Below are 26,809 nucleotides of genomic sequence, written 5' to 3' on the forward strand. Positions count from 1 at the left end.
AATCAGGCGCTCTCTAATAACTGCTTAAATACTCTCATCAAGCTTGTCCTTGCTGTTTGCTTTAGGACACGGTGTTTTTTTTCTCCCCTCCCTATTTATTCTGCATGAGCGATAGGCAGAGCTAGAGGTCACACAAAGTAAATGCAGGTGGTGCTTTGGTTTTTTTCTTTTTTTTTTTTTTTCCCCTCATTGCTGAGCTTGCCTTTCTGAAGCAGCGGAGCGGATGTCCCCCTAAAAGCATTGCCTTGTTCTTCCAGGCATGGTGATCTCCTGAATGCAGGTCCCTATGAGCTCCTGGCATGTTTTCAAGTCCAAGCAGAGCAAATGCAAGATGACAAGAAGAATAAGAGCTTGCTTAGCAGAGAGAGGAGCACTGAGCCTGATCTGGGGGTGGCTGCCCCTGCAGTGCAGTGATGTATCGCAAAATCGGGTCCCTCTTTTGGATGGCCTTCAAGGTGAGCAGGAATGGGAGAGGATGGAGCTCTGTGCTGGGCCCTATATCCCTGTGCTGGTGTGGCCGTGCCCTGGGCCGTGTCCTGGACCAGCAGCTTCCACCCTGGGCAATCAGAGAGCCATGGGAACATTAAGGTTGCAAAAAAGCTCTCTGCATCCCAGTACGCCGCACCGTGCCCGCTGCCCACATCCCTCAGTGCCACATCCCTGCAGCTCTGGAACACCTCCAGAGATGGTGATCCCACCGCTCCCTGGGCAGCTGTGCCAGTGCAGCACTGCTCTTACGAGCCTGAAATTGTTCCTAATACCTAACCTGAGATGCAGGGGTTGATACCAGCTGCTGTTGGCTTTGCTCACAGCTGTCCCAGTGCAGCTGCACCTCTTCTTCAAACCCACTGTGATGTACAGCAGGCACTATGGGTGGGAGGGACATCAAACCTCACCAAGGTCTACTGGGAGCTGCAGGTGTGAGAAAAGGAGAGCTGCATGGGAGCTGCTGCTTCTGCTGGTTTGGCTCAGGTGGGTGGAAGGGAAGGGGTGAGAACATCTGGGGGGCAGGAATGTTTTTTTTTTCTTGATGCAGTGGCTGTCCTTGTTCCAAATCACTGCATTGTGTGTTCCCTTTAAAAACAAGGGCGATGCTGCACGCTTCCTTGCTTTCAAAGAAAGGGTTTACTCATGCTGAAGTCCTCACCGAACACAGTGCTGAGCTCTGGGCACTCTCCAGGTGTCACAGTCGCTGCACCCAGGAGCCGTGGGTGTGAGCAGGGTGTGTTTGTGCAAGGGGTGATCCTGGTGTCAGGATGGGACCCCGCTTTGTCAGGGTGTGCTTTGCCCCTGGGAGCAGCAGATTAGGGCTGGGGGCTGAGTGAGGATGTGGGGTTCAATCACTGCATAGGAAATCAGTCTGCAGAGCAGGGGAGGCTGATTTTAGATAATTTTTATGGTTGGGCTGTTGATATTTCTGCATAGTGAAAAGCGTTCCGAGGGGGCAGCTGATAGCGTGCCATACCCAGGGTTGCTGGGGTGCAGGATGCAGTGCTGGCAGTAGCAGGCTGCTTACTGAAGCAGTGCTAGATTTAGGAGGACAAAAAAAAAGAGATGATTGCACTGGGAAGCGATGAGCAGATTGGGCATCACACCACTGTGTGGCATGGCTGATTTGTGGCAGTGGCAGCAGGGTGCTCCTCCTGCAGCAAGAGCGTCCTGGGGCTCGTTGGCACTGCTTCCAAATAAGCCAGGCCTTGGTGTAGGTGTTCCCCCCATTCATCCTCCTGGATGGGACAGTGTCCCCTCTCCCCTCGTCGTTGGTGCTGTTGAACCCAGCCCCAGGCAGGAGCTGGTATGCAGCATCCATTACCTTGGTCTCTGCAATCAAAAGCCATTTATAGTAAATGTGTTTGCTTTGTACTGAATTACTCACAATGCTGCCAAGTACAACCACACCAGCTGTTAATTAGAGTTTAGCTTTTATTACCAAAAAGTCTGCTCTGTTGATATGGAAAATGGGAATAAAAAGTCATTTAACCTATTGTGATGTGAAAATAAACGATGACTTGTTGGTTTAATTAAATAGTCTATTTATCTAGCCGTCAAAGTGTTTGAACATACACAGGATTACGAGCGGCGCTATCCTGCCTTGTCTCCTGTTGTCTGCATAATCCTGTTGTTGGAAGGGAGTCACCTGCCGCGTGCCCCATTGAGCCCAACGCGCATCTTTCAGCAGAGGAGCCCCATCATTGCTGCACATCCCTTCCCTTTCCTCCCCAACGTGGAGACACCACCTCCTTTCGTAGAGTTATAGAATGGGTTGGGATGGAAGGGAGCCCAAGGTTCCAACCCTCTCCCACAGGCAGGGCCACCAACCTCCAGATCTGGCACTAGCCCAGGTTGCCCGGTCATCCAACCTGGTCTTTTCCGTGCGCTCGCATTCTGTGCTTCCCAAAAGCACATCCCTTGGGCTCATTCGGGAATTTTGCTGCGTGTTCCATAGCAGAAAGAATCTTAGGACTTCCAGAAACCTGCGTGCTCTTCAATGCCTTCATCTCTTCGTTGAGATGGTGGTGAAAAGGGAGGTTCTCAACGCTCACATCTGACATTCTTTGTATTTTGTGCCATTTCTTTGTCCCTAACAGCTCTGTCTTGAACGGTGCATGGATTTCCAAGAGGAACACGGCCAACCGGAGAGCCTGGAGCCGGCCGCTGGTGGAACCAGCGGATCTCACGCGCACGGGCTGCAGGACGGTGAGGCTCAAAGGACGGGCGTGGGAGCAGGTTTGACCACACGGTTCCTTTGGTCGAACGGTTCACTTGGTTCACCTGGTTGGATGCCAGTCTCTCCTCGGTGTTCCTAACGGGTGTGGGTGCTGCTGCTGTTTGCTCCTGGCCGCGGCGCAGGACGCGCGCGCTGCATCTCCGCCGGAGCGCTGAACTTGTCGGCGCTGTTTACTTACGCCTTCGCACTGTTTGTGTAGTCAGAAGTCTCAATCTCATATTTATCTCCTCTTAAAGCGGCTACAGTTTATACTTTAAACACATTAATCATTTCCAAGCCTTTAAAGGGCTTTTAAGTGGAGACACTGGTTATGTTTGCCTTTTATTTAAAAGTCTCCCTTCCGAATTGGGAGGCGAGTGCTTCAAAGGACATTGAAGGAGCGTGCTCTCAGATGAACTGCAACTAGTAAGCGTTCCCACGTGTGAAAAATAGAGCCAAAAAAGCCTTGTGTTTCAGAGGGCACCTCCGTGCCTGGCTGGGTGTGCATGTTTTTTGGACGCTTCTTGGCCAATGGTTCCTTTTGAAGGATATGGACTCCCCTCGGTGCACATCTCCATCGTAGGCTGTGGTTTGCTTCCTGCAGTCTGTGGTTGGAGCTCTGTGCTCACTCAGGTCTCATGAATCAATCCTGGAGTCTTTCAGCTCCAGCTTAGCAGTGGTAGAGCACAACCCGTGGCAGGATTCTAAGACCCACACCCCCTGCACAGCACAGTATGTGCTGCTCCCAGCTGCACCAGCTCTGCTCCTGGCTCTCGGTTTGGGGCTCCAAACCCATCCTGGTGTTCTCAGGAGGAGGAGCTGGCTCCTGCCTGGGTCACCAAAGCAGCCCAGTGGGGATACTGAACTCAGGAATGCTCCTGGTAAATAATGGCACACTCATTTTTTGGACGGGGAGGAAGTCCTACCAGAATTAAGAACACTCACACAGCATCTGCTTCACGTAGGGTTGGTAACTGCTGTGAGCACTGCTGCTTGGGACTGGAGGTCAGGCACGCACAGCCTTTCCTTAGTGAGGGCTTGGGACCTCAGATGTGTGTGCTGGAAAGCGTGTGGTGCCCATGATGGCTCACAGCCGTCTGCTGGGGGTGTAAATAAAGCAGTGATTGGACTGGTGAAGGATTTTTGGCAAAGGTGTTGCTGCTGGCTTTTGGTGGATGGAGGCTTTTGCTCCCGTGGTATCTCCACACCTGGCTGCTGGGATGTGCTTTGTTTGGAGATTGGTCCTCCAGAAGCCTTATTTTTTTCTTTTCCCATAAAACCATTGGAAACAAGTAAGCTGGAGGTTAAATATCAGACCTGCAGCTCCAAGTTCTCCTCCAGGCTGTGCAAAGAGGTGGTGGGAGTCTTGCTTACATTGCATTAATGGCAGAGAAAATCCTTTGGGTTGGAGCAGCTTCTGCTAGGGTAAGGAGAAATGTCTGTTGGGGAGAAAATTTGGCTTTTCTTCTCTTTCTTTTTTCTTTTCTTTTCTTTTTTTTGGGGGGAGGGCGGGAATTTGCCCTTTAAGATTCCCATTGGCACTGCGTGCTCAGCACCAGGCACTGAGCGGAGCCCATTGCGTTCATCTTCGCTCCCCTTGGCCTCCATGCTCCTCTGCCTCTGTAATTGTAACAAATCCTTTTTCCATAAGATGTCAGTGTGGCACAGGAATTTGGATGCTTGTTTGTTACTTGTGAGTAATCCATCACGGGAAGTGAGGGAAAGCCATCTTCTGGGCCGTCCCCAAGTGTCAGCTCGTTTACGGCTTGCGGCATTAATTTTTCCATTGGCGGAGAGGCAGAGGAATGGCCACACTGATCCCATACCATGGAAGGACGGCTGCTCGCCTTCAGCGAGGTCAGGAAATGTTGAGGAACCAGAAAATGAGTGTGATGTGCTCCCAGCTGCCCGGTTCCTGCTCTCCCTGTTCGGTTCTTCCACCCGACCGATTCACGCGCCCCCAGAACTGAACCTTGAACGCCGTTTCCACCCTTCTGTGCATTTGAAACAACAATCTGGAAAACACATTGGTGTTTTAATAGCGTTATTGGGTAACCCTCTTTTACCGTAGGTATAGCCAAAGCAAGGAGAAAACCCCTCAGGGCTGCAGGACCTAAGGACACATCAAATGCTCCTGCTGACCTCATTGGGAGCTGGACCGATGCCTGGTGGCAGACAAAGGCTGTGTGAGTGGGGTGTGCTCACCCCAGCCCCGCTCTTCCCATGGTGTTGGGGCCCAGGGTACGTATTTCCCCCCTGGCAATGGGCAGACTTGGATGGGTTGGACGTTGTGCAGCTCTCTCCCTTCTCTGGTTTCAGCTCGGTTGTTAAACCCAGTAATATGCGCAATAATCTGCCTGTCTGGGATTAATATAACGTTATATGTTTCTTGAAAGCCTTTCTGATCCCGCAGTTAATTTAATCTTTTATTAACATTAACGAGCTCATGTGGTGTCCAGCAAGCCTGGGGAGAATGCTTTCCAATACCAACAGATGACAAAGAGATGAAAATATAATAGCAGATGAATTCCTCCTTCACCGCAAAGGCAGCGAGGAGGGCAGAGCAGAGCCTCCTGCTCAGCAGAGCACGTACTGCTCGCTAACGTGAGCTGCCAGGAAGCAGTGCTCGTTGTTGAGGCTTTGAAATGGCAAAGGGAGAGATTACTGAGAGGCGTATCTCTGGCCGAGGAGCAGTGCGCACTTAGCAGCTATCAGCGCCCAAGTGCCAAAAGGAAAACGTTAACCTCCCTGGTGCCAAAGAGGCTCAGTGGATCCATTCTTTGGCCTCAGTGCAATGCTATAAAATAGAAATAATGGCAGTCTGGAAAACGGCCATTTCGCTGCTAGGAATTGCTGCTTTGTGCACGTGCCAGGTTCCCACCTCGGGGCGCAGGAGTCGAAGCGCAGGGCAGCAGCGTGCCCAGCCCCAAGCAGTGCCAGGAGCTTCCATCCTCCCTGCATCCCCCCATTGACCCAAGCAGGTGACACCCATCCTGCCCCGGGCTGTTCCTTTGGGCCATGCTTCGGCAGCGGTGCTGAGGGCTCTGCCCAGGCTGGTGCTGGAGGATCAGAGGTGGTGGAGGTTGCGTGGCCGCTGCTCGTGCCGGGCTGCCTTGGCGCATCACCCGAGAGCCGCAGCCAGACCTGGAGGGATCCAGAAGTTTCATTAATTTCCAATTGAGCTGGAGCCGGTGTGGGTCGCTCCTCTCGCTAGAACAAAGTTGTTCTGCACACCCAACAGCACCGGCATTGGATCCAGATGGAAGAAGCTCTGCTCCAGCAGGCAGAGGGAACCCATTAGGAGTGTGCTCCATTCCAAGGAATTCCTCTCCAATTTCCTTCCCGATTATCCTGCTTATCCACGCATGAACCCTCCCTGCTCTGATGCTGCTTTATCTCTTGAACGGATGGGTTTTCTTTTTCCTTTGTGCTCTGTGCTGATGTTGTGGGGCCATGTCGTGGCAGGAGGGGCTGCTGGGTGCAAGGAAAGGGGGTGTCCCTTGGGGCTGCTTTGTCTTTAACGCATAAAGCAGAGACCTGCCAAAATACAGTGCCAAGATCACACGAGGCGCTTGCTCTTAGCAGGAGGCTTTCATAGAAGCATTAAAGGTTGGAAAAGACCTCTGAGATCCCAACCCATCCCACTGTGCCCAATGGTTGTGTCCCCAAGTGCCACATCCCCATGGCTCTGGAATTCCCGCAGGGACTGGGACACCACTGTTCCCTGTGCAACTTGTGCTGGAGCAGCATTGCTCTTTCAGAGGAGAAATCTATTGGGCACGGGGATTGCCTTTTGTGCGCCACCAGCCCTGCTTCTGCACACTGCCCAGGAACGAGCACCGTAAGCAATGGACGTGGGGTGGGTGCACTGCTTTGCACACCAACGTGGGCTGTAAGGGCAGGAAAGAAGCATAAACATGAGCTTATAAAGAGGAGGGCGAACAGGGTTTGACTGGCTCAGTGAGGAGAAATTAGCGATCGAGTTGGAGTTTTCTGAGCCGCAAGCTGCAGTTTACTTTAAACTTTAGGAAAGTGTGGTCTCTGCTGAGGTCTGCACTGTGGTGAACACGGTGCTGCTTTCCAAGCCTCAATGGTTTTGCTGGGCTAATAAAAGCGGTCAGAGGAGGAGGGAAAGATGTGGTGGAATCTGGGCATTGGGGAGGCAGGATCTGAGCTGGAACTTCCCATCGGGGGCTGTTCAGCTCTACATAAAGCAAAGTGAAAGGCAGCTCATGGGCCAACGCACGGGCAGGGTGTGGAGGTGCCAACGTTGCTGTAAGCCATGCAGACTGGGGCTGGCAGATCCAGGTCGCTCAGTTCCCAGATGGTTTCCCACCATTATTATTTATTTTTTTTTTAAGATTTTTTGGCTCTGGGTCAAATTTTAATTTGGTTTTTGCTTTGAGCAAAGGTGCAGCGCTGTGTGCGCGGGGAGGTGCAAGCGGAGGGCGAGCCGTGAAGCGGAGGCAGAGGAGGTGGAAAAATCACAGCCTGGGAAAAAATGGGCTTTGCATATATTTGGGAAGGTTGCTAATTAGTGCAGAGAGTCACCACACCAGGGAATGCCGCATGAAAGGTAAAGCTTGGCTGTGCTCAGGATCGAGATGGCGAGGGAATACTAATGAGAGCTGCTGAGCTTCACCTGAACGCAAACCCATGCAGAAATTCAGGAGTTAGAGCTGCAAAACATCACCGAGCAGGTGAGGAAGGCTGTGGCTGCACCAGGGTTTGCTGGGGACCCCAGCAGTCTGCTCCTGGCTCTGGGATTGGCAGAGCCTGCTTTGGGATGGATGTTTGGATGGGAATTGTGCTTTGTGGTGGGCAAGGTGGTCCCCTATGGGAACCTCGCTTGTAGGCTGTGCAAAAAGCTACGTGCATGTTAAGCTTCTGAGCTATGGTGTCACGTTTAATTTTGGCTTTAAAGTAAGCTCTAGCCCAGCATTTCTCGCGTGTCCACCATTTGGATTGGCTGTTGGGTTCTGTGCACGTGAGCACTTGGGGTTTACTTGATGCCTTTCCTGCTCCCAAAGAGCAGAGCTGAGCTGTGCTTGCAGCTTGCTTTGCAGTTAGAGTGAATGAGAGATTTGGTGCCTACAGCACTGGGGTTTTGGGAAATGTTTTGTGCATCCTTGCAGGAGGCTCCTCCTCCCCAAACCCATCTTCAGCATAAAACTGCTCAAAAGTGCCTTTCCAATCAGCAGCTCGCTCAGCAAGCTGTGTCTTCGTGCACTCTAACACGTGCCCTGTTACGTCTTTGTATTCAGTGGGTGCTTGGCATCTCCTTGGGGTTGGGCTGACTGCAGAGACGCTCCTCCTCCTCGAACATCAGCTGGAAGTTTTTATGGTGCTGTTGAGAAATATACCTGGGACAAATGGTTGGTTTATGTCTCAGGGAGGTAAGAGCAAAGAGGCCTCCAGACACCGCAATGGAACCATCAGCCATTGCAGTGAAGGTGTAATTTGTCTCTCCTTCTCCTTAACGTGGGGCTGGGGGATCCTATCCAGGTAAATACAGCACTCAGCTTCTGCTTGGCACGCTGGGTGGGGGCAAATCCACTTCCTTGGCAGATTATAATGATATACATTAGCCACTCGATTTAGTGAAAAATATTGTTTTCTCCTAATTAAGCAAATTGTTGCAAGCTAGGTCGCTGACTCTTGGGAAGCTGCACTTTCTGCCTTCTAGGCTTGCTGACAAGAGAGTAGATTTATCTCCAATTCAGATCGCTGGAGATGGCGTTTGGTGTTTTATTACCACGTGCAACTCTGTGGATGTTACTGGGAGATTAATGAAGAGGAGAGGGCGGGGGTGAGGGGAGTGCAGCAACAGTCTGTGCATGACAAATAAGAATTACATTTCATTTCATATGCAGATGATGCAATCAGCTGCGCAAGGCTGGAGATAACGCTTTTGTCGAGGTTTGTTTTTTGACCTTGAGAGGCCACGTTTTCCTCCCCTCACCTCTTCCCTGCAAATCAGAGTTCATATCTTAATTACGCTCTGTGATTTGAGTTTCACACGCGCAGATTAGCGGATGTTAACACGCGGGATGGACGTGGTAACCACCTGCAGGTTGGCGCCTCTGCCCTGCACACATCCCCATATACCCAGTTGGTATCCCCATTTACCCAGCTTGATTCTGGGCACGCCCATGCCCGTGGTGTCCCAGTGCCACCCTACCGCCATCCAGGAGGGTATGATGGCCCCTTGGACCCTCAATGGTCTTAGAGGTCTTTTCCAACCTTAATGAGTGTGAATCTATGATGAATGTTGAGACAGGTGTTGGGTGAACAGGGAGTAGAACTGTCCCTTAATCACCTGTATCTAAACATAATGATATCTCTATACCTATCCCTAAGGATGCGCACGCACAGATCTATCTGTAGGTATGCATTTGTGTGATTGGATGTGCCTGTGAGTGTCCAAAAGTAAAAACGTAGCTACCAAAGGCTGTGATGTTCCCTCTGAGTGGTTCTCAGCCAGAATTCCCCCTTTTTATTAAAATGTGATTCAAAGCCTTCACCCTCGGTAGTATATTTTTCTGTCTTTAAGATCTCAGCGCTTCTAAATGTCACCCCCCCCCCGGCTTTTATTTTGTTCCATCAGCTCTCCGAGGCCAAAGATGCGGAGGTTACTGGGGGTGGGGGTGGCTCTGCACCGTGAGCACCACGTCTGCCAGCCCAGGGCAGCGCCCATGCACAGTGAATAACCATAATGGAAAGAGACGCTGTCGGCTTAAATACATCAGGGCTGTTTCCTCGCAGAGTGGCAATTTGCTCTGTCATTTGGAGTTATGCAAAGTAAGGGTAAGACAGCAATATCCTGGTTGCTAATAGCTTACAAGTGACTTGTTGGAGGAGCGCCGCTCAGGGATGCAGGAGGCAGCTGCTGGCAGCCCAGGCTCTGACAGCTCTTTGGGGTTTGTGCCTCCCCCACTTGGGCATATTTCCCTGCTCCTTCTATTCCTCAGCCCTGACAACCAACGCCTTTCATTCACTTTTCCAGCCCTTTGCACCCTGAGCTCCTCATTTTTCTCACGCCCAAAGTGAAGTTGGCGTTCCCAGGGGTGCTCTAATAGCAGAGCTTGCTGAAGATGCTTTGTGTTATTATCTCTGCCAACTGGAACCCCTCCTCCTGCTCCCTAAAAGCTGCTTCTATGATTTGAGAACATAAGGGGAGGATTTCCAGTGCAGTGAGAGCTCAAGCTGACCAGCCCCTGTGTTGCCTGCCTGGGCATCGGCTAATTAATGTGCAGCTGCCTCAGCTAATTAGCAGGCAGCAGCATCCCTTGCTGAGCACAGCTCCTTAGGAAGCAGCTTGTGAAGCACCGGGAGTTTGTTGCGTGGGCTCAAGACGGGATGCTCTGGGGTCCTCCTCTGCTTTTCTGGCCTCTCCCCCATGGAACACGAAGGCTCTCAGCCTTTCCAAGAGTTGTGCCAGGCAGTAGGGAATTGTGCTATTAGGACTGAACAGTGGCTATCTCACACTCTGGGAATGCCCAGGCTGTTTGTAGAATGCTCATCCTCGGGGTATCTAAGAGACGTGTGGATGTGGCACTGAGGGACGTGGTTGGTGCTGGGGCTCGATAGGATGGGTTGGGCTTGATCCTGAAAGTGGTGCTGTGATTCCCTCTGGCTCACGGCTGTGGGAGGTGTCTCCTTCAGGAGCTGTTAGCACTGCTGACATGCCAGCAAAACCCTCTCTGCCTCTGTGAGGTCACTGAGGTGGGAAAACACCTCTCCAAACCCCAACCCTTCCACCATGCCCATTAACCACCACCTCAGTGCCACATCCCCATGTTCTGTGCCTGTGGTGCTGCCGTGTATCCAGGGGCACTCGGGGAAAAGCTGGGGGAAGGCGTTGGCTCCTCTTGCTCGTTTCAAAGTCAGAACAACCCAATTTATGGGATGGTGATGTCTAGGAGCTTGTACCTCTGCCAGCATAGGGCCATCAAGGCCACAGAGACAGCTGTCAGCTTGACAACAGCCCCCAGAGCAGGCTCAGATGCTTTCCTGTGACTCTCATTGGGTGTGTGCCCACTGGTGGTGTCCATCTGTCCTGCTGGGCTCAGCCCCGATGCCCGGAGCCGCTTGGCACGGCGATCCTGCACCATGCCTTGGGTCCTTTGAAGCTGCTTGCCATGAAAAGCGCGGTGAGAACACCCCAACTTCAGTCTAATCCATCAGGTATTTAATTGATTCATCATTTTCTGCCTTCCCTGTATAGGTAAGAGTGTTTTCCTAACCCCTCCAATTCACGCAGCCTTGTTTTTTCCACCGTGGGGCTTTCTTTTCCCCCTCCTCTGCACACAAGCAGACAAGATAGCTTAAGAGCTCTTATCTGCAAAGGAAAAAAAATAGTCTTAATCCCCATTTAATAACATAATATCAGCAGGTAACATGTTCAATATGGCAAAGGAACTCCAGCACCAGGTCAATAGGGTAGCTATAATTTTTAGCAATAAACAAAGCCTGCTTTTAATTACTTCTGCGAAATTGCTTGATCCGTGCATGATTAAATATTCATTCTGTGTAACTAGACAGTTTCTTTGTATATAGATCCATATTAAATTTAGCTGGCATCCTGCCCACACAACACATCTCATAAATTCCTTTTAATGTGCAGCAGCTTTGAAGACGTCCCTCCTCCCTCCTCCCCCCGTGTAAATGGCTGATGGCTCTGCCTTACCTGGGCGGCCGCCGCTCGGGAGACACATGGAATCTTTTAGGAAGGGAAATGATGGAATTTAGGGGAGACATGGGAAAAATAAACCTCCTGATTGCTCCATGATGGATCTGCGAGGGGAAAAAGTGACTCGCAGACCTTGTTTTCTCGCAGGCTTGCCAGCTAACTACTTTGGCAGTGCGTGCGAGGGGAAAAAAATCCCTCCTTTTAAAGTCAAGCCAGGGCTGATGTAAATATTTATGTAATATTTTATTACAATCAGAATTCACTTCTTGATTGAAAAAATTTCCTAGGAACCCTATGAAAAATCCATACTAGTACGGAATTTAAGTGTCTTGATTTATTTTTATCAGTGGTTTGCCGGGAACGCCGATGGCCGTGGGGAAGGAGATTGGGATTGTGGTGTGCCAGCAGGACCAGGCCCTGCCCGGGTGCCAGTCCTGCAGAGTGGGTCTCTCTTTGTCTCTCTGTCGTCGCATGGAGATGCGTTGGTCAGCGCAGCACACAGAGAACGGAGCAGGCGTGGGGCTGCGGGCGGCTGCTTGGGCATCCTGACTGCGGGGCGGTGGGGACTGCTCCCCTTCCAGATCCACCTCCAGCCCTCTCTTATGTATGGTGCTCCCCTCCAGAGCATTCTCTGCTTGTGCTCTGTGAATGCCAGAGGTGTAAATATTTGGAGGGAAGTGGTGGTGGGTGGGCTGCAGTGGGAGGAGATGCGGCAGAGGGATGCTGAGTGTGCACGGGGCTGCGTGTGTGCACGGGTGTGTGCTGCACACCCATGGCCCTGGTGCACAGAGGGATGTGGGTGGGGGGGGTTTTTTGTAGGGCACAAAAAAATCCTGTAAATTCCTCAGAGGCCTCAACGCTTAGGGCTGGAGTCACAGGGCTGCCTTTAAACGTGCTGATGAGGAAACATAGGGGTTGTAACGAGGAGAGGCTGTGCTAAATGAGTGGCAAGCCAATTAGCTTGCTTTAAAACATCATATTAATTAGCATGAAAATAAAGCCGAACTTTTTCAAGATAATTGCATCTTTCAAATATCGGTATTCTTGATCCGTGGTCGTCTCATAAATATGCATTATGACATAATCCTTTAAATACATGCTGTTAATGAGGAACACGAGGAATGCGCTGGATGTTGGAAATGGTGGCACGAAATGGAGCAGCGGTGGCACTGCCCTTCCCGAGGGGTGCAACTTGCGTGTGGCTTTTTGCCGTGAGATATGAACAGAAAGTGGTTGGGAGGTGAATAGAGACAGAGGGAATGGAGCTGGCGTTCCTCTCCTCTGAGTGCTGCTCATGCTCTGAGCTTCGCCGGAACGTCGCGCTCTAAGGCTGAGCTACCAGGAGTTGCTGGCATGTGCAGTTTGGAGCTGATGTTGTAAAAATGGAACTTAGTCATCCCCCGTGGCTTTATTTATGGCTCGGGGAGAAGGAGGCTGGCAAGAAAAAGGAGCTGTGCTCAGCACCGTGCATGGCAGCGTTCAGGCTCTGGGGCAGCCCCCACCCACTGGTCCCACTGCCAGCCCTGTGGGGTTGGGGAGGTGTCTGCATCACCTGCTCAGGCTGTGAGATGGGGGGAAGATTCCCCCAGCCTGTTTGTGTGGATGGCATTGTGCAGAATTTGGGCACTTCCGGAGGTGCAGCCTGCGTGCTGGTAGGTGGCCATAACCCCATCCTGCTGCCCATCCTCACCATGCTGCTTCTCCTTCCTAAACATCGCAGGGGTTGGCTGCTGGGACGGTGCTTCCCTCCCGCTCTCTTTGCCCATCTGCAGAATCATAGGATCGTAGGAAAGGTTGGCAAAGGCCTCTGAGATCACCTCATCCAACCAAACCAAGGCGTAAAGGACTTTCACACTGCCAACAGCCCAGGCCGTGGGTTAATCAATGTCTGTATGATATTTTGAGAACATAAAGCTCACGCGTTAGTAAGTTATGGCTCTGTTATGGCCAAAGTGCTGCAGGCTTGGGCTGACAATGCTGCACAACGCCCGTGGAGTCGCAGCAGAACTTCTGTTATTGCGCCCATTATTCCAGTAAGCAGTTGCTGCTCTATGGAGAAACAGGATAACATCCCTTCCACGGGGCAGCCATAAGCAACAGCTGCAGGCTGCGCAGTGGGGTGAATTCAGTTCATGCCGTTTTGCTTTCTTTGCCATTTTCTCCTGGGGTAAATGGGTTCCTGTGGCTCCTGCTGTTTTCCATTCCCTCCTGGCTTTGTTAAGAAGATGAAGCTGCAGAATTGTTGGTGGTGAGCCACCAAGACGGAACTTGTCAGCATGCATCAACCTCTGCCTTTGGAACCTAGATGGATTTTCTTCCTTCCTCACTTATTTTGGTGTCCCCAGAGGATGAGTGGGTGTTCTGGAGGGAGCTGGCAGGTTGGGCAGGCACAGAGGTGAGCAGGGCTGGCAGTGCTGTTATCCCTGCTGGGCACTGGGTTATCCCAGCTCCTCCTGCTGCAGGGAGTGGTGGGAGATGCATTCCCAGCCTCCTTCCTGGAGTGCTTCGCTTTATGGCTGGTTGCACAGACTGCTGCGAACGGAGTGCCCGACTGCGGTGCTGAGTGTTGCCTAAGCGATGCCTGGCATTAAAGAATAATGCTAATTTCTCTTAAGAGATGGCAGTGCTAATGGGTTTTTTGATTGCGCTGTATGCTTTTGTTCTTCTGCTTGGCCAGCAGAGAACAAGTCATTCCTAACGAGTGCAGCGTTTCGAGGCCAGCAGGGGAAGGGATGCCCCGCCAGCTCGTTGGGTGCCTGCTAATGGCACTGCGGTGGCACCTCAGATGTCAAGGATGGGTCACCCACAGCACATTGCAGGTTGTCCCTAAATACCCCCGTACTGCCATCACCAGGAAGTTCACTGGTTCCATGGGGCTGGATGTGCCCTGCCGTAGGGCATGGCATAGATGGGCGAAGCTCTGGGTGCAGAAACCCTCCCCAGACACGAGGCTTTGGCACATGTCAGCAGCTCTTCACGGGTTTAGCGTGACTGCAAACGTGCACTGCTTGGGTTTAATAATTAACCGGGGCTTTATTTAAGTCCGTCGCTGCTCTGCAGTAATGATTCATCAGATGCCTCATAATGTGTACGCTGTAATTTTTATTCGGAGGTACTTCCAAAACACAAAGCTGGTTGTTACCTGTTTGTATTCAAACACGTCATTAGTTACTGTGTATCGTGGGTCAACACACGGGCATAAAACAATCCCTTTTCTTCTCTTGCAATGATTAACCCATCTATCAGCAGGGTCTGTTTAATATCTGTCACTATAAACAGTCATTACTTTCAAGAATAGCCAGATGGACAGATAATTTAAAACATAACTTGGAATCTATTTTAATTTTCAGAGGCCTAACTTAAGAAAAAAACCGTAGAAATGCCCATGCAATCACACGCCCAATTTGTGTGCGTAATTACCTTGATTACATGTGTGCTTGTGGTAATTGTCACCGCAGATGGCACTGGGATGCATGACTGGTCACTTGTGCATGCAGAGCTGCTCCACAGACCACAGCAGGGAGACTGCAGATGCGAACTGGGTGAGCGCTGCGCTGCAGGACGGGCACGCAGGGCTGTAGGGCTGCTGAGCCCAGCTCAGTCCAGGCACTTGGGTGCAGGCACGGGGAGCTGGAAGGGGAGCGGGAGGCATTGCCATAGGGCACAGGGTTTGGGGCCCAGTTGCAAAATGTCTCCTGCGTCTGCTTGCTGGGCTGTGCTGTTCTGTGGTCTGGGTGGTGCTGGTGGGGATCACCATGTCTGCCCTTCACCATGACCAGTCTGCCTGCAGATGTATCCGTGGGCCCCCCACGTGCTGTCCTGTTAGCTGCCCATTGGTGCATCCATGTGTTGCTCTGTTTGTTGCACCCTGTTGGTGCACCCCCATTGCCCTTGGTTTTACATCCAAGTGCTGCTCCGTTAGCTCAACCACGTGCCACCCCTTTAGCACAAGCAATCGAGACCTCCAAGGTCGTCAGGTCCAACTGCCAACCCATCACCACCATGCCCACCTAGAGAATCTATAATGTTGGAAAAGACCTCTAAGGTCACCAAGTCCAGCCATCGATGACCACGGCTGCTTATGGAGTCATAGAGTTGTCACGGCTGGAAGAGGCCTCCAAGGTCATCAAGTCCAACCCCAACCCATCCCCGCCATTCCCACTAACCGTGTCCCCCAGTTACACAGCTGCACCCAGTGGTTCCCATCCCAGGCCAGCAGCTCTCTATGCTGTAGCACTGCCCTAAGTGGAATTAAGGATGCCCACTCATCAGGGTGGGGAGAGAGAGACTTAGGAGGCAGTCTATCTAAAAGTTATTATTAATTTTTATTGCTGCATGGATTTAGAGATTTGGAAGAAGATAAATTTCAAACAGACATCCATTACTAAACCGACAGTGTAGCTTAAAGATAACATTTACATTCTTACGGTGTTGATCTGTATCTGATCCCACTCAATCTGCTCCCTGTTCAAACTTTTTGCCACCTTCAGTAGGATCAATACCTACATCAAAGGTTATATGAAGGTGGCCAGATTCTTTTAAGCTGTTTGCATAGCCCGCAGTTTGCTGTGCTAACACAGGCTGGTACTTCTTCCAATAACTCTGTTTGCCTTGTATTAGGGCTGTTTGCTGAAACACCTAGCAGAATCCAATAGAGGACAGACTTTCTAAACATTTGGTCACATCTGTCAATCAATAACACCAATCGGTTTCCTGATACAAACAGCAAACTCTGCCAAATCTAATATTTGCCCAAACTTTTACTGACTCTTGCTGGTTTAAAACAGTAAAAGGCACCGGAGCAGACATCGGTGCGGAAAGGTTCTTGCTAATATTTAACCCTGGGCAAACAGAGAATAATTCCAGCAATGGAAGGAGGGAAAACAAACAGTGTAATTATTGTCCCCTTTTTATTGGAGATAATTTGCTTGAATGTACAGCTATTATCTGCTAATATGGCGAGGTATAATTAGAAGGAACAAAATACAGGTTTGGCCGACGCGGCGCGGGTCTCAACTCTTGAACCTTGCCCCCTGCCCCCAGAACGTGTTTATGCAGGTGATCTTGGAACAAACACACGCCATTATCAGCGAATGGAAAACACCTGACTCAAAAACAAACAAGGAAAAAAAAAAAGGAAAATAGTACTCAGAGGTCTCAGGGCAAATCTGGATTGCGGATTGAAACCAAGAGGAACGATGAGAATGGACGTTTTTGTGGAGTGGCTGCAGGGCTGGGGTGGGTGGCTGGAACTGTAAACCAGGGAATGCTTTCCATGTGCATCTGGAATGAAGCGTGGGGATGGGTGAGATGTGGGGCACCTCCATCCATGGGTTCCTGGCCCCATAGTGCCACCATTGGAGGCTGTGGGTGATGGTCGGTTGGTCTTTATTACGTTGGGTTGTGGAAGGAGAATAACTGGGACAGATAATGACCTGCACCTTTTGGTAGCCATGTCTGTCTTCGTGACAAGCAACAGTCACTCTCTGTGCAGGTAGAGCGCTCCGTCTCTATGCCTCAAAGAGCTGTTTTCCCCAGAACAGGAATCTAATTGGGCTTTGATCGAGAGCAGAACGCACCTGAAAGCTGCACAGAGCTCTGCTTCCCACTGCAGACAGCCTCTGCATTTTGAATGCAGCCTCACAACGTGCATGGCGTGTACTCTCATCTCTAACATTTTGTTTATTGCTGTGCACTGCTAAATATTGGATAATGGGAGTTAGCAAATGGTTTTTGCAAATGGTTTTTCTACTAAAGCAGAAAGTAGATGTGCTGCTTGGCTTGCAAAGGGAATTATGCTGCAGGTGATGGAGATGATGCTCTGGGATGAGTGGTGAATGAGGTCGGGTTGAGCAACTCTTCTCCTCTGTCCCTGTTTTGCCCAACAAGTGGCTCCCAGCCCTTGGAGATGGTGTCCTGGGCAAGATGAGCCCACACAGAGCCCGTCAGCAGGGCAAGATGGTGCAGTCCTGAGTCACTGCTATTGCAGCACATCCCAACCTGCATCTTCAGTAGATGTTTGTGCCTGGCCCTGAGCCTTCCTCACTGGGAAAAACCACGTAGGTTTGCAGCAGAACATCTTCAGAGCAGCCCTTGGGGCATCCAGGTGACATCTGCCCATCCTGGTCATTCCGGAGAGCTGAAGCTCACGGCAGCTTAGCAGGCTGAAGCGAGAAGTTTGCATGTTACTCATGGAGGGAAAATCGGAGGCACAGGGCACTGTGGGCAATTGTGTGGATAAATTGCACGGATAGGGATTAAAGCCCAAGTGTGGGGCAGCCCAGGAGCAGCACGGTGTGATGGCAGCGCATGGCAGCAGATGGCAGTGGCTCCGTGCTGCCTGTGGGCAGCCCAGGGCAGTGCTTAGCATGGCAAGCGTCAGTGTCTGGGGCTCTGGGATTCAACATGAACTCCTATTTTTCTGAATGGCGGGTGGTGTAACTTGTGGGCTCTGAGATTGAGCTGAGTGGATAAGAGATGGGAATCAACGGATGTGCTGCAGAGCCCACCCTGCACTGCACTGTGGGGGCTGTGACCATGAGTTTGGCCCCATGGGAGATAGCCAGGATGGCATCAACACCACGGAAGGCTGCAGGGCTGGGGGCTGCCCTGTGTGGGCACAGTGCCTGCCAGGGGTGGGCCTGAAAGGAAGGAAGGAAGGAAGGAAGGAAGAAAGGACTCACCTGCAGAGCAATGGGATGGGAGCCTGCCCCGAGCCACACCGCTGGGAACTGTGTGTTAATTGCCATCCAGACTGCTCTAATTACAGGCTGGAGAGGAGCTGCATCAGACCTGTTCTTCCTTATCAGTTTATTGCCGTGATGTTTTCCTAGACGCTGGGATGAATCAGAGCATTGCGTTGCCTTTCGTGCTGGCTGGAATATATTTCCTGGAGAATGTGAAGGGTGTTTTAGTGCCATTAATGAGTAATTAACCTGGATGCTCTGGGTTAGAGGCTGCTTGGCGTTCACGGCTCATGGGAAAACTCAGCACGAGGAAGTTGGGAGGCGGCCATGCCCAGCACCTGTGGGAACAAAGCAGGTTTCTGTGCTGTGACAACAGCAGTAGAGGATGGCCTTGGGAAGGCGGCCACGCATTGATTTGTTCCTCAGCTTCGGCAGTGCCTTGGCTGGGCTGCAGCATGCTCTGAGGGATGAGCAGTGAGCGTGACTCAGCGTGCAGCACGGCCAGGCACTGCTGCCCCATCACCGAGGAATGGCCCTGGAATAACGCTGGAGTGAAATATTTGGGACCTTTCTGGAGATGGATGATCAAAAATTTCAGCTTCTGCTTTGACTTTTAAGTACTCTGAAACTTTACATCTGTCTGCAGGTTGATCCCAAGGCACAAAGTGATGGAGAAGTTGCCATCAGCCCAGGGTGATCGGCACTGAAGGGGCTGAGCCATCACAGCACCTCAAAGGTTGCTGTGGATTAAAGAGATTCTGGTACTGGGATGGTGCTGCCCAATGGCAGTGCTGCCCATAGAAATGAGGGACTGTTGCAAAATGGAGGCCAAAGACGTTTCTGGCATGAGTTAGGGGGGTAGGTCTCCATCACTGCCGTGGCACAAGCAGCAGCTCCAGGCAGGACAATTGGAATCCACCATCATGGAGTTATGTGCAGGACCATTAGTGCTGCTACCAGAGCATCCCTATGCATGGCCAAGGCTGAAGTCCTCTCCAAGGTGGCCATAGCCATTCTGGATTAGAGTTGTTTGATTTGGGGACCTCCAAGCCATCGCCCTGTGCCCCTACGTGTGTGTCAGTGAGCCAGTTGTGTTTTCTTGATGGCAGCAGAGTGGTCTGCAGGAGATATGATGGCAGTGCAGCTCCGCTGGCTCTGAACCTTTAAAATGTTTCAGGAGTAAATGCCTTATGTGCTAACAAGCATCTCTGCTGGCACCACACAGAATATCCCTCCTCCTGGGGCAGCGAGCCGGAGAGCTGCTGCATGGCAGAAGCCTTGTGTGGGCCTTTGCTGCAGGACAGACCCCAGGGTGCCAGCTGTCCCCTGTGCTCAGCAGGTGGGCTCCTCTCAGGGCAGCCCCAGCTTCATGGCAGCATCTGTGGGTGGGAGAGCTGGGCCCCTCCATGGCTTGCTGGTGGCATGAGCCGTGAGGTCCTTGCCCATTCAGCCAGGGACATCTGTCCCCACTGCCCTGGGTGATGCTACAAGAGGTTTAGGAGCCTTTTAGGAGCAAAACATCATTGCCATTTATTTAGGATACAACATTGACCCAGACCTCAGAGGGCTTCCTTTAGGATCCAGCCCGTTGTGGCCAAGGCAGACGGCACAGGGTGGGGAATGACATCAGGGATGTGGGCGGAGGTGGAAAACCCCAATGTGAGTTAATGGTGGGGGTGCTTGCCTTTCTGGAGGTGAACTGACCTCAGAAATGGGGAAGACACAAGAAGAACCAGGAGCTGATGGCTGTGCTGAGGATGTGTACTTGGAGGCATCACCAGCCAGCAGAGCACGGGGACAGGCACGGCTATGATGGGTCTGTGGGGATGACCCTTTGGGTGCGCTGAGTGCTTCCATCCATCAGAGGGATAAAACCATCCAGCAGGCACTGGGATGGTGCAAAGAGAAAACCCTGAGGGCTGCAGGTGTGAGAGTCTAATTACTGCACCCATGGCATGCCATGATGCAAGATGCAGCGGCTGCAGCACGCCTGTGCTCAAGGAATCCCCTGCAGCCATCCCTGGAGATGCAAGGATTTGGTTATTAAAACCACCAGAACACCCCCAAATTAGAGCTGCATGCATTTTCCTGCTTACAGTCCCCATCTTTGTGTCATGCACAGATCAACGCTGGGATTTCCTCCCCCCCCATCTTTTTCTTTGCCTCTGGCACAAATTCCAGCATTGGTTTGATGTTTGTCAAGCAGCATGAGACCTGAAATGAAAGGTGCTACGCAAGCAGAGGGCAGACTTTAAGCCTGTGTGATGGGCTCTATAGAAATGCGTGTATAATAATGACATTAATAACAGGCTGTTGTTTGTCATCGCGCAGATCCGGGGCCTGGGCACGCCCAGAGCAGCTAATAGTGAACAGAGAGCTTCAGCCTGCACACTGCTCCAGGAACAATGGATTACCAATGGGTAATAACACCCAAATTGCTCTCCAAAACCCTGGTGTGGTCCTCCTCGGGGCCTTTCCCGGGACACAAACAGCTGAGAACAGGGTTTCGTGGAAACCAGATACCTGCTGTGCTCCAGCTTTTGTTGCTGGCTCGTGCTCTGTGAGTCATTTATTGCCTGAATGTTCCGTCTCAGTTTTTCTATCCCAAAAACAGGAGAGGAATCTTTCATCTTCTCTGCTGTTTGTGGACACCTGGAGCAGAAGGTGATGGGGGGGCTTGGTGATCTCAGTTGTCATTTCCAACCTTGCTGATTCTGATTCTGTGACTCTAAGGTCCTTCCAGCATCCAGCCTCCATTGTAGGGCAGGGGGAGCCCTCTTAGTCAGTGATCCCCAACGCAGTACTGGTGGATCCTTAAAATGTGATATATTAATTATCACATCAACATCTCTCCATCAGCGTGCCTGCTTTCCGCCTTTGCAAGCAGCTGTTTATTGCTCCTCAGCAGTCAGTGCGTGCAGAGATGTGGCTTCTGCCTTATTTGTGGAGCTCATGGAGGGAATGCCTCCAACGTGGATGTCACGTCCTGGAGCTTGGATGCAGTGGTGACCTCCCTCCTAGCATCATAGACTCACAGAATCGTTAGGGCTGGGAAAGACCTCTAAGATCACCGTGCCCAAGCGCCAGCTCTGCCTCTCCTCTCTCTGCCTCCCGAAGCAGAGGAGGAGGAACTTCCCAATGTCAGCTTTAAATACCAAACCCAGGGCTCGCAGTGGTAACGTGGAGCTGGGATTCTCATGCAGGGCTGCCCCGGGAGGAGCCGGCTGCTCGGTGCGCCAGACGGGCGCTGCTCTCTGCCTTTGCCTGCTATGCACACACAGCTATTTGTATAAACTGGTGGACGCACGTGGGAGGCGAGCGAGGCAATCAGTCTGGCTCTGCAATCTGGAAGGGAAGTGAAATATGTCTGTAACGTTGGGTGTGAATGGAGAGGAGTGACAAATGCAGGCAGTTCAGAGAGCACGCTGCTGCAGGGGTGGGTGCCACATGGGTTTGGATTTGTAGGATGGCAGCACGGGATGCTTGCAGCACTGATTTCTGCCGTGGGATGCTCGTACTTCTGCATCAGCCACCACAGAGTCCTTAAGGTTGGAAAAGGCCTCTATGATCCCCAAGTCAACCCATCCCCACCATGCCAAGCCATACAGTCACAGAAGCATTAAGGTTGGCAAAGACCTCTCAGATCCCCAACCCCAACCCATCCCATTGTGCCCACTGCCCACATCCCTCAGTGCCACATCCCCCCTGCAGTTCTGGAACACCCCCTGGGATGGTGACCCCACCACTCCTGGGCTGCTGCGCAGGGCAGCACTGCTCTTATGGAGAAGAGATATTCCCTAACACCCAACCTGAGCCACCCCTGGCACAACGTGAGGCCGTCACCTCTTGTCCTGTGGCTGTGAAAAGACCGATAACCACCTCACTGCAACCTCCTTCTCCCTTCCACTCTCACCCTGCTTCCCTCCGCAGAAGGCTCCCATCTGTCTGCCCGTCCGTCTGTCCATCCACCCCACAGCACGCACACGGATGGGAGGAGCCTTGGCACAGGGCAGCGCACACTGACCCCAGGCAGGGAACAAACCCTGGGTCCTGCCCAAGGTGACGGGCAGCAACGGAACCGCTCTGTAGTGTTTGCTTTGTGCGAGTACACAATAACGCTGTAACCTTGGGTTGTTTGCACTAGCCAGGAGTGTCATTGCCAGCGTTGCATTCAACAGTTGTACTTGACTGAATAAGCAGACGGTTTTTTTTCCCCCTCTGTCATAATGGCACTGTCCCACGGAGGGGCGATGGATTGCTTTTTCGGTTGCACATGCTGTTATCGCTGCGCTGTTCTAATGCTAGTCAAACAGTACTGTGAATAGCCAAACTCAATAGCAGCAGTGTTAGGCTGGAAAGTCAATATTAGCTGAGCAAACAAAGCAAATAAAGAGTTGCTATTTGCGTAGCTATGAGTATTTGTATGCTCTGCTGCTGAACAGGGTACTTTGAAATAATAATTAAAAAAATGTTGTTCTTCAAGGCAGGGAATGTTTTTTATTTAGAGTAGAGGAGTCAGCTTTTATGAAAGGCAGCGTTCACTTCCCTGTGAGCAGCCCCACGAGCATTGGCTGCTCTCTGCCCCATAGGATGCTGCTGCGTGGCGGGGCCGTGCGTGTTGGGAGCGCGTTCCTTCTGCTTTCTTTTGCATTTCACTGTTTCTTGTTAAGGTTCTGGCGTGTTTCGAGGTTTGCTGTGTGACCTTCTAAATGGCACATGCCTATTTATAAGCAGCTGTCTGTGGCCTGGTGCCACTTTAAGGAGGCCTGGAAATGAAATCCAATAAACCCTTCCTTCATTAATATTGGATATCTCAGGGCACGCACCCAACGTGCACGTTCAGGAGGGGGTGTGGCAGCCCACCTCCCCTTAAGGGCCGTTTCCTTATGGGAAGCGTTGCTGACGCCACAGAGGTCGGGTGGGATGTGGGCCCCTGGGTGCTGTCTGCCAGGACCCCGACCTCGTGGGATGAGCTGCACCACTGATGCCATCTGCAGAGAATTTTTCATGCAATCTCTGGGCCAGGATGCTTCAGATCTAAATAATACAGCTAAGGGATTAAATAATTAATTCCAAAGGAGGAGAGTGGTTGTGAGGCATAGGCAAGGGAATGAATATATACAGCAGGTTGGGCTGAGCTGGAGGGAGATGGAGAGTCGGAGTGGCGCAGAACAGGGACAGTAATCATGCTGGGGAGGTCAGGAGACTGAAGGAGATGAGATGGGGATCGGGGAGGTCAGAATCACTGCATTTGGAAAAGCCCCTGAGATCCACGCATCCAACCAACCCATCCCCACCGTGCCCACTGACCGTAATGCCACAGAATCACAGATTGGCTTCGGACAGAGGGGACCTCCACATCCTCAAGTGCCACATCTCCATGGCTCTTCAACACCTCCAGGGCTGGTGACCCCGCCACTTTCCTGGGCAGCCTGTGCCAGCACCTGACCAGCACTAAGCAGATAAAACAGAGCTCAGTGCGTGCATTTGCTGCAATCCTCCTGCAGTGTCTGGGCTCCAACTTGTTGCGTTGCTGGCTGCTCCTGTCAGTTCCATATGGACATCAGTCTCCCCTTCTTCCCTAATTTTGGTACTGTGCTTCCATGGTGCTCCTAGAAATATAAAAATGTCTGCTTCTCCATGCTGCTCGGTGTGTCCTGATGTCGCAAAGCACATCTACTGCACAATTATAGCGCTGGCTAATGCTGTTTGGAATAATTAAATTCACATGACAAATGTAGTTGCATTAATTTTATTTATCTTGAGTGGCTTAACAGGAACTAGCAATGGAAAAAGTAATTATTTTGCTTCTAGGGCACTGGGATTGCTGATTTGGAAACCTCTCTGAGACATATTCCTTAAATGTGGAATAGCAGCATGTGAAATGCATGAGGAGCTAATACAGTGCATAAAAATGAACGTAATTTCTGAAAAATGGAATTAATGAGGCAATGAGACTGTTTTAATGAGCATAAGGTCTGCAGTAAATGTCGCTGTTCCCATGTCTTTATTGTAAATTATAATGAGCGTTGCAGCCAACGCTGCGGGATGCGGAGGGGGAGGCAGCGGGAAGGGATGGATGGAGCCCGATTTGGGACCCTCTCCTCTCCCTTCTCCCCCTTTTTGGTGGAAATGTTTTTATCCCCTCGCAAACCTGAAGAGCTCACAGCACTGATTCCTCTTGTTTAATGGGTGGATGAGCAGCTCCAAGCCAGGGCTGTGGCTGCGTACCACTGGGAGAGGCACTGCGTGCCGCGCGCTCCGAGCCAGGTATAAACCAAACCCTTCTTTGCACTGAGCTATTGCAAATTGTCTTGATGACTTTGTTTCCAACCAGCAGTGCTGGGGAGGTTTGCAAAAGTGGCTTCTGCTGAGCACAAGATAGGAATAACCACAGCGGGCGGATGGCCTAAGGCCGCGGTGATGGGCACGGTGACGGGCACCGCGTGCGGAGACGTTTCCTCCCCGTTTTCTCTCATTTTCTCCTTAATGCAGCCTCACTGTGAAACTGTTCTATGTTTGCAATTTAGAGAGAGATGACAAACAGGATCATCTTTGCCTTAGCTTTATTCTCAATTTTGCTTTCTTTTCCTATTGCCACTCGCAGGGTCTCCGTGGTCCCGCTGGATCCTGCAGGGAAGGTTCACGCTTTCACGCTGACTTTCCATGCTTTTCCCCCAAATCCAGCAGCAGAAAGATGCAGGACTCAGTGATCCTCTTTGCCTCCTCCCAGCCCAGCAGTGGGTCAGCACCCCGTGAGCACCTCCAGCTGGTAAATCCCTGCTGCCTGGGGGTGGTTTGGTTGCCTTCACCACCTCTGTTATCAGCGCTCCTGCTGCTCCAATGGGGAACTGGGGTCGCCGAGTGGTTTCTATGGCAATTCTCAAAGCTGTGCCCTGGGATCTCTGCACAGAGCTCCTGTTGTGCTGCAGGGCCCTGCTCTGCATCAGTGCTGCCCCAGTGCTGGGATGGATGTGTCCCTGCAGGAACTGCATGAGGTGGTGATTTCTGGAGAAGAAACAGCCATAACCTCCGGTGCTGGTGGAGCTTTGCAACGGAGCCTTCCACACCCACAGCGGAAGACACAAAGAAAAACGCCATTTTGAGCAGAATTTTGAAGCTTTTTGAAGTCTTTCCTTCTTTTGTACTTGGGTTTCCCTTTCGTTTAAAAGGCAGGAAAAGAGAAAAAAAAGAAAGAATTACAAAGAAGAGCCCCAGAGGGACTCTTCGCCCATTTTTTCCCCCACTCTTCCATGGAGGAAAGGAGAGAAAAAGGACACAAGTGGGAAGAAATGCATTTCCTCACGAGGTGCCCAGGTGCAGCGTGGCCATCCCCATCCCAAATTCCCTGCACTCCCCAAAAAGGGCTGCCCAAAGCAGGGCTTTTGTTCCACTCAGCAGAGGTTGGAGCGCTGTGACCGCTCTCCCCTGGCAAGCGGCTGCCTGTTTACAGACATGTAAATACAACTTCACAATTGCCATAAATCCCATTGTGCAATATTCTCTCCAACCAATTAGATCCTGACATCTGCTTAATGTTTAATTACTTTTTGACGAAGGAAACGGAAAAATTGACAAATAGTTTAATCCATCAAACGTCGGCCTTTTGTGAGCGTGTTTATATAAAGCTCACATGCCAGCATCTCTTAATTTTTCTTGCTGCTCTGGCAAGGATGAGGACAAATATTTATATTCCAGGCACACAAGATGGCTTTCATATTGTTTTCATGTTTAACTGATTTCAAATGAACTAAGATGGCTCTTAATGTGGTTACAAGAATTTGCCATTAATTTTCACTTAAAATTGGATCCAGCTTGCTACATGTCTGCAATATATTAAAGTTAATAACGATTTGTTTAGAAAGCGCGGTGCTTACTGCTGACTGATTGGCACACGGTCGCTTGGTGGAAACATCAGATTCCTATTATATTTAAATGATAATTAAGCTTAGAATATTACTCCTATTTTGGAGTGCTTAATGCAGAATACTTTGGTTAATGGGATGGGAACATACAGCGCAGCACCTCAATGGCGGGCTGCGCCCCTCCACCCACTTCTACTTGCTGCTGTGATGCTGCTTTCATAGATACACAGAGTTATAGAAGCACTGAGGTTGGGAAAGGCACGGATTTAGGACCATGAGTGGATGATGGGGGATGTGGGTGACGTATTTCTAGGTTAAGTCTGGCGGTGGTTCTGCTCAGCACCTTCACCCCCAGGGTACCACACTCCTGGGTGCCAATGGAGAAGGTGTGGGTTATGGGTGAATGGGCTGGGGGACGGGTGGGAGATAGTGGGGATGGGTGAGGGGTGAAGGAGATAGAGGATGGGCGATGGAGGAAGGTGATGGCTTTAGGGGATGGGTAGTGAGGTTGGGTGGTGGGTAGTGAGGACGATGGCTGATGGCTGATGCGTGATGGGTGCTGCAGATGGATGATGGATGAAAGTGACGGAGCTTCTCATGCTGTATCCAGCCATGCCTGCAGTGGCTCCAGCCCCTCAAACTGAATTGGGTTTTCATCCCAAGCAGCACAATGGGGATCTGGAAGATCTGCAGCTCCTGCTGCCTTCAGGCACTCCTTGATGAACACGGTGATGCAAAACCTTCCCACCCTTCTTCTGTGCTCAGTGGCCTCAAAGCTCAGCTTACAAAGAGCAAGGGGTTGGTGAGTAAGCCTTGCTTTCTTGCAGTATTCTGGCTTGAGTATATCAAAGAGTTTTTT

At 51.2% G+C, this 26,809-nt stretch overlaps 2 long non-coding RNA genes across 2 annotated transcripts; one reads left to right on the forward strand and one right to left on the reverse strand.

Moving 5' to 3' along the window:
• LOC116217110 lies at nucleotides 1-26,809 on the forward strand. The gene is made up of 4 exons (XR_004161128.1): nucleotides 1-147; nucleotides 258-455; nucleotides 2,589-14,941; nucleotides 24,693-26,809. It is a non-coding gene; the product is annotated as an uncharacterized LOC116217110 (long non-coding RNA).
• Nucleotides 17,195-22,054, reverse strand: LOC109369681. Its single transcript, XR_004161129.1, has 3 exons — nucleotides 21,999-22,054; nucleotides 18,083-18,423; nucleotides 17,195-17,563 (listed from the first exon to the last, which is right to left on the reverse strand). It is a non-coding gene; the product is annotated as an uncharacterized LOC109369681 (long non-coding RNA).

This window comes from Meleagris gallopavo, chromosome 12 (genome assembly GCF_000146605.3).
Source record: "Meleagris gallopavo isolate NT-WF06-2002-E0010 breed Aviagen turkey brand Nicholas breeding stock chromosome 12, Turkey_5.1, whole genome shotgun sequence".
Classification (NCBI taxonomy): domain Eukaryota; kingdom Metazoa; phylum Chordata; class Aves; order Galliformes; family Phasianidae; genus Meleagris; species Meleagris gallopavo.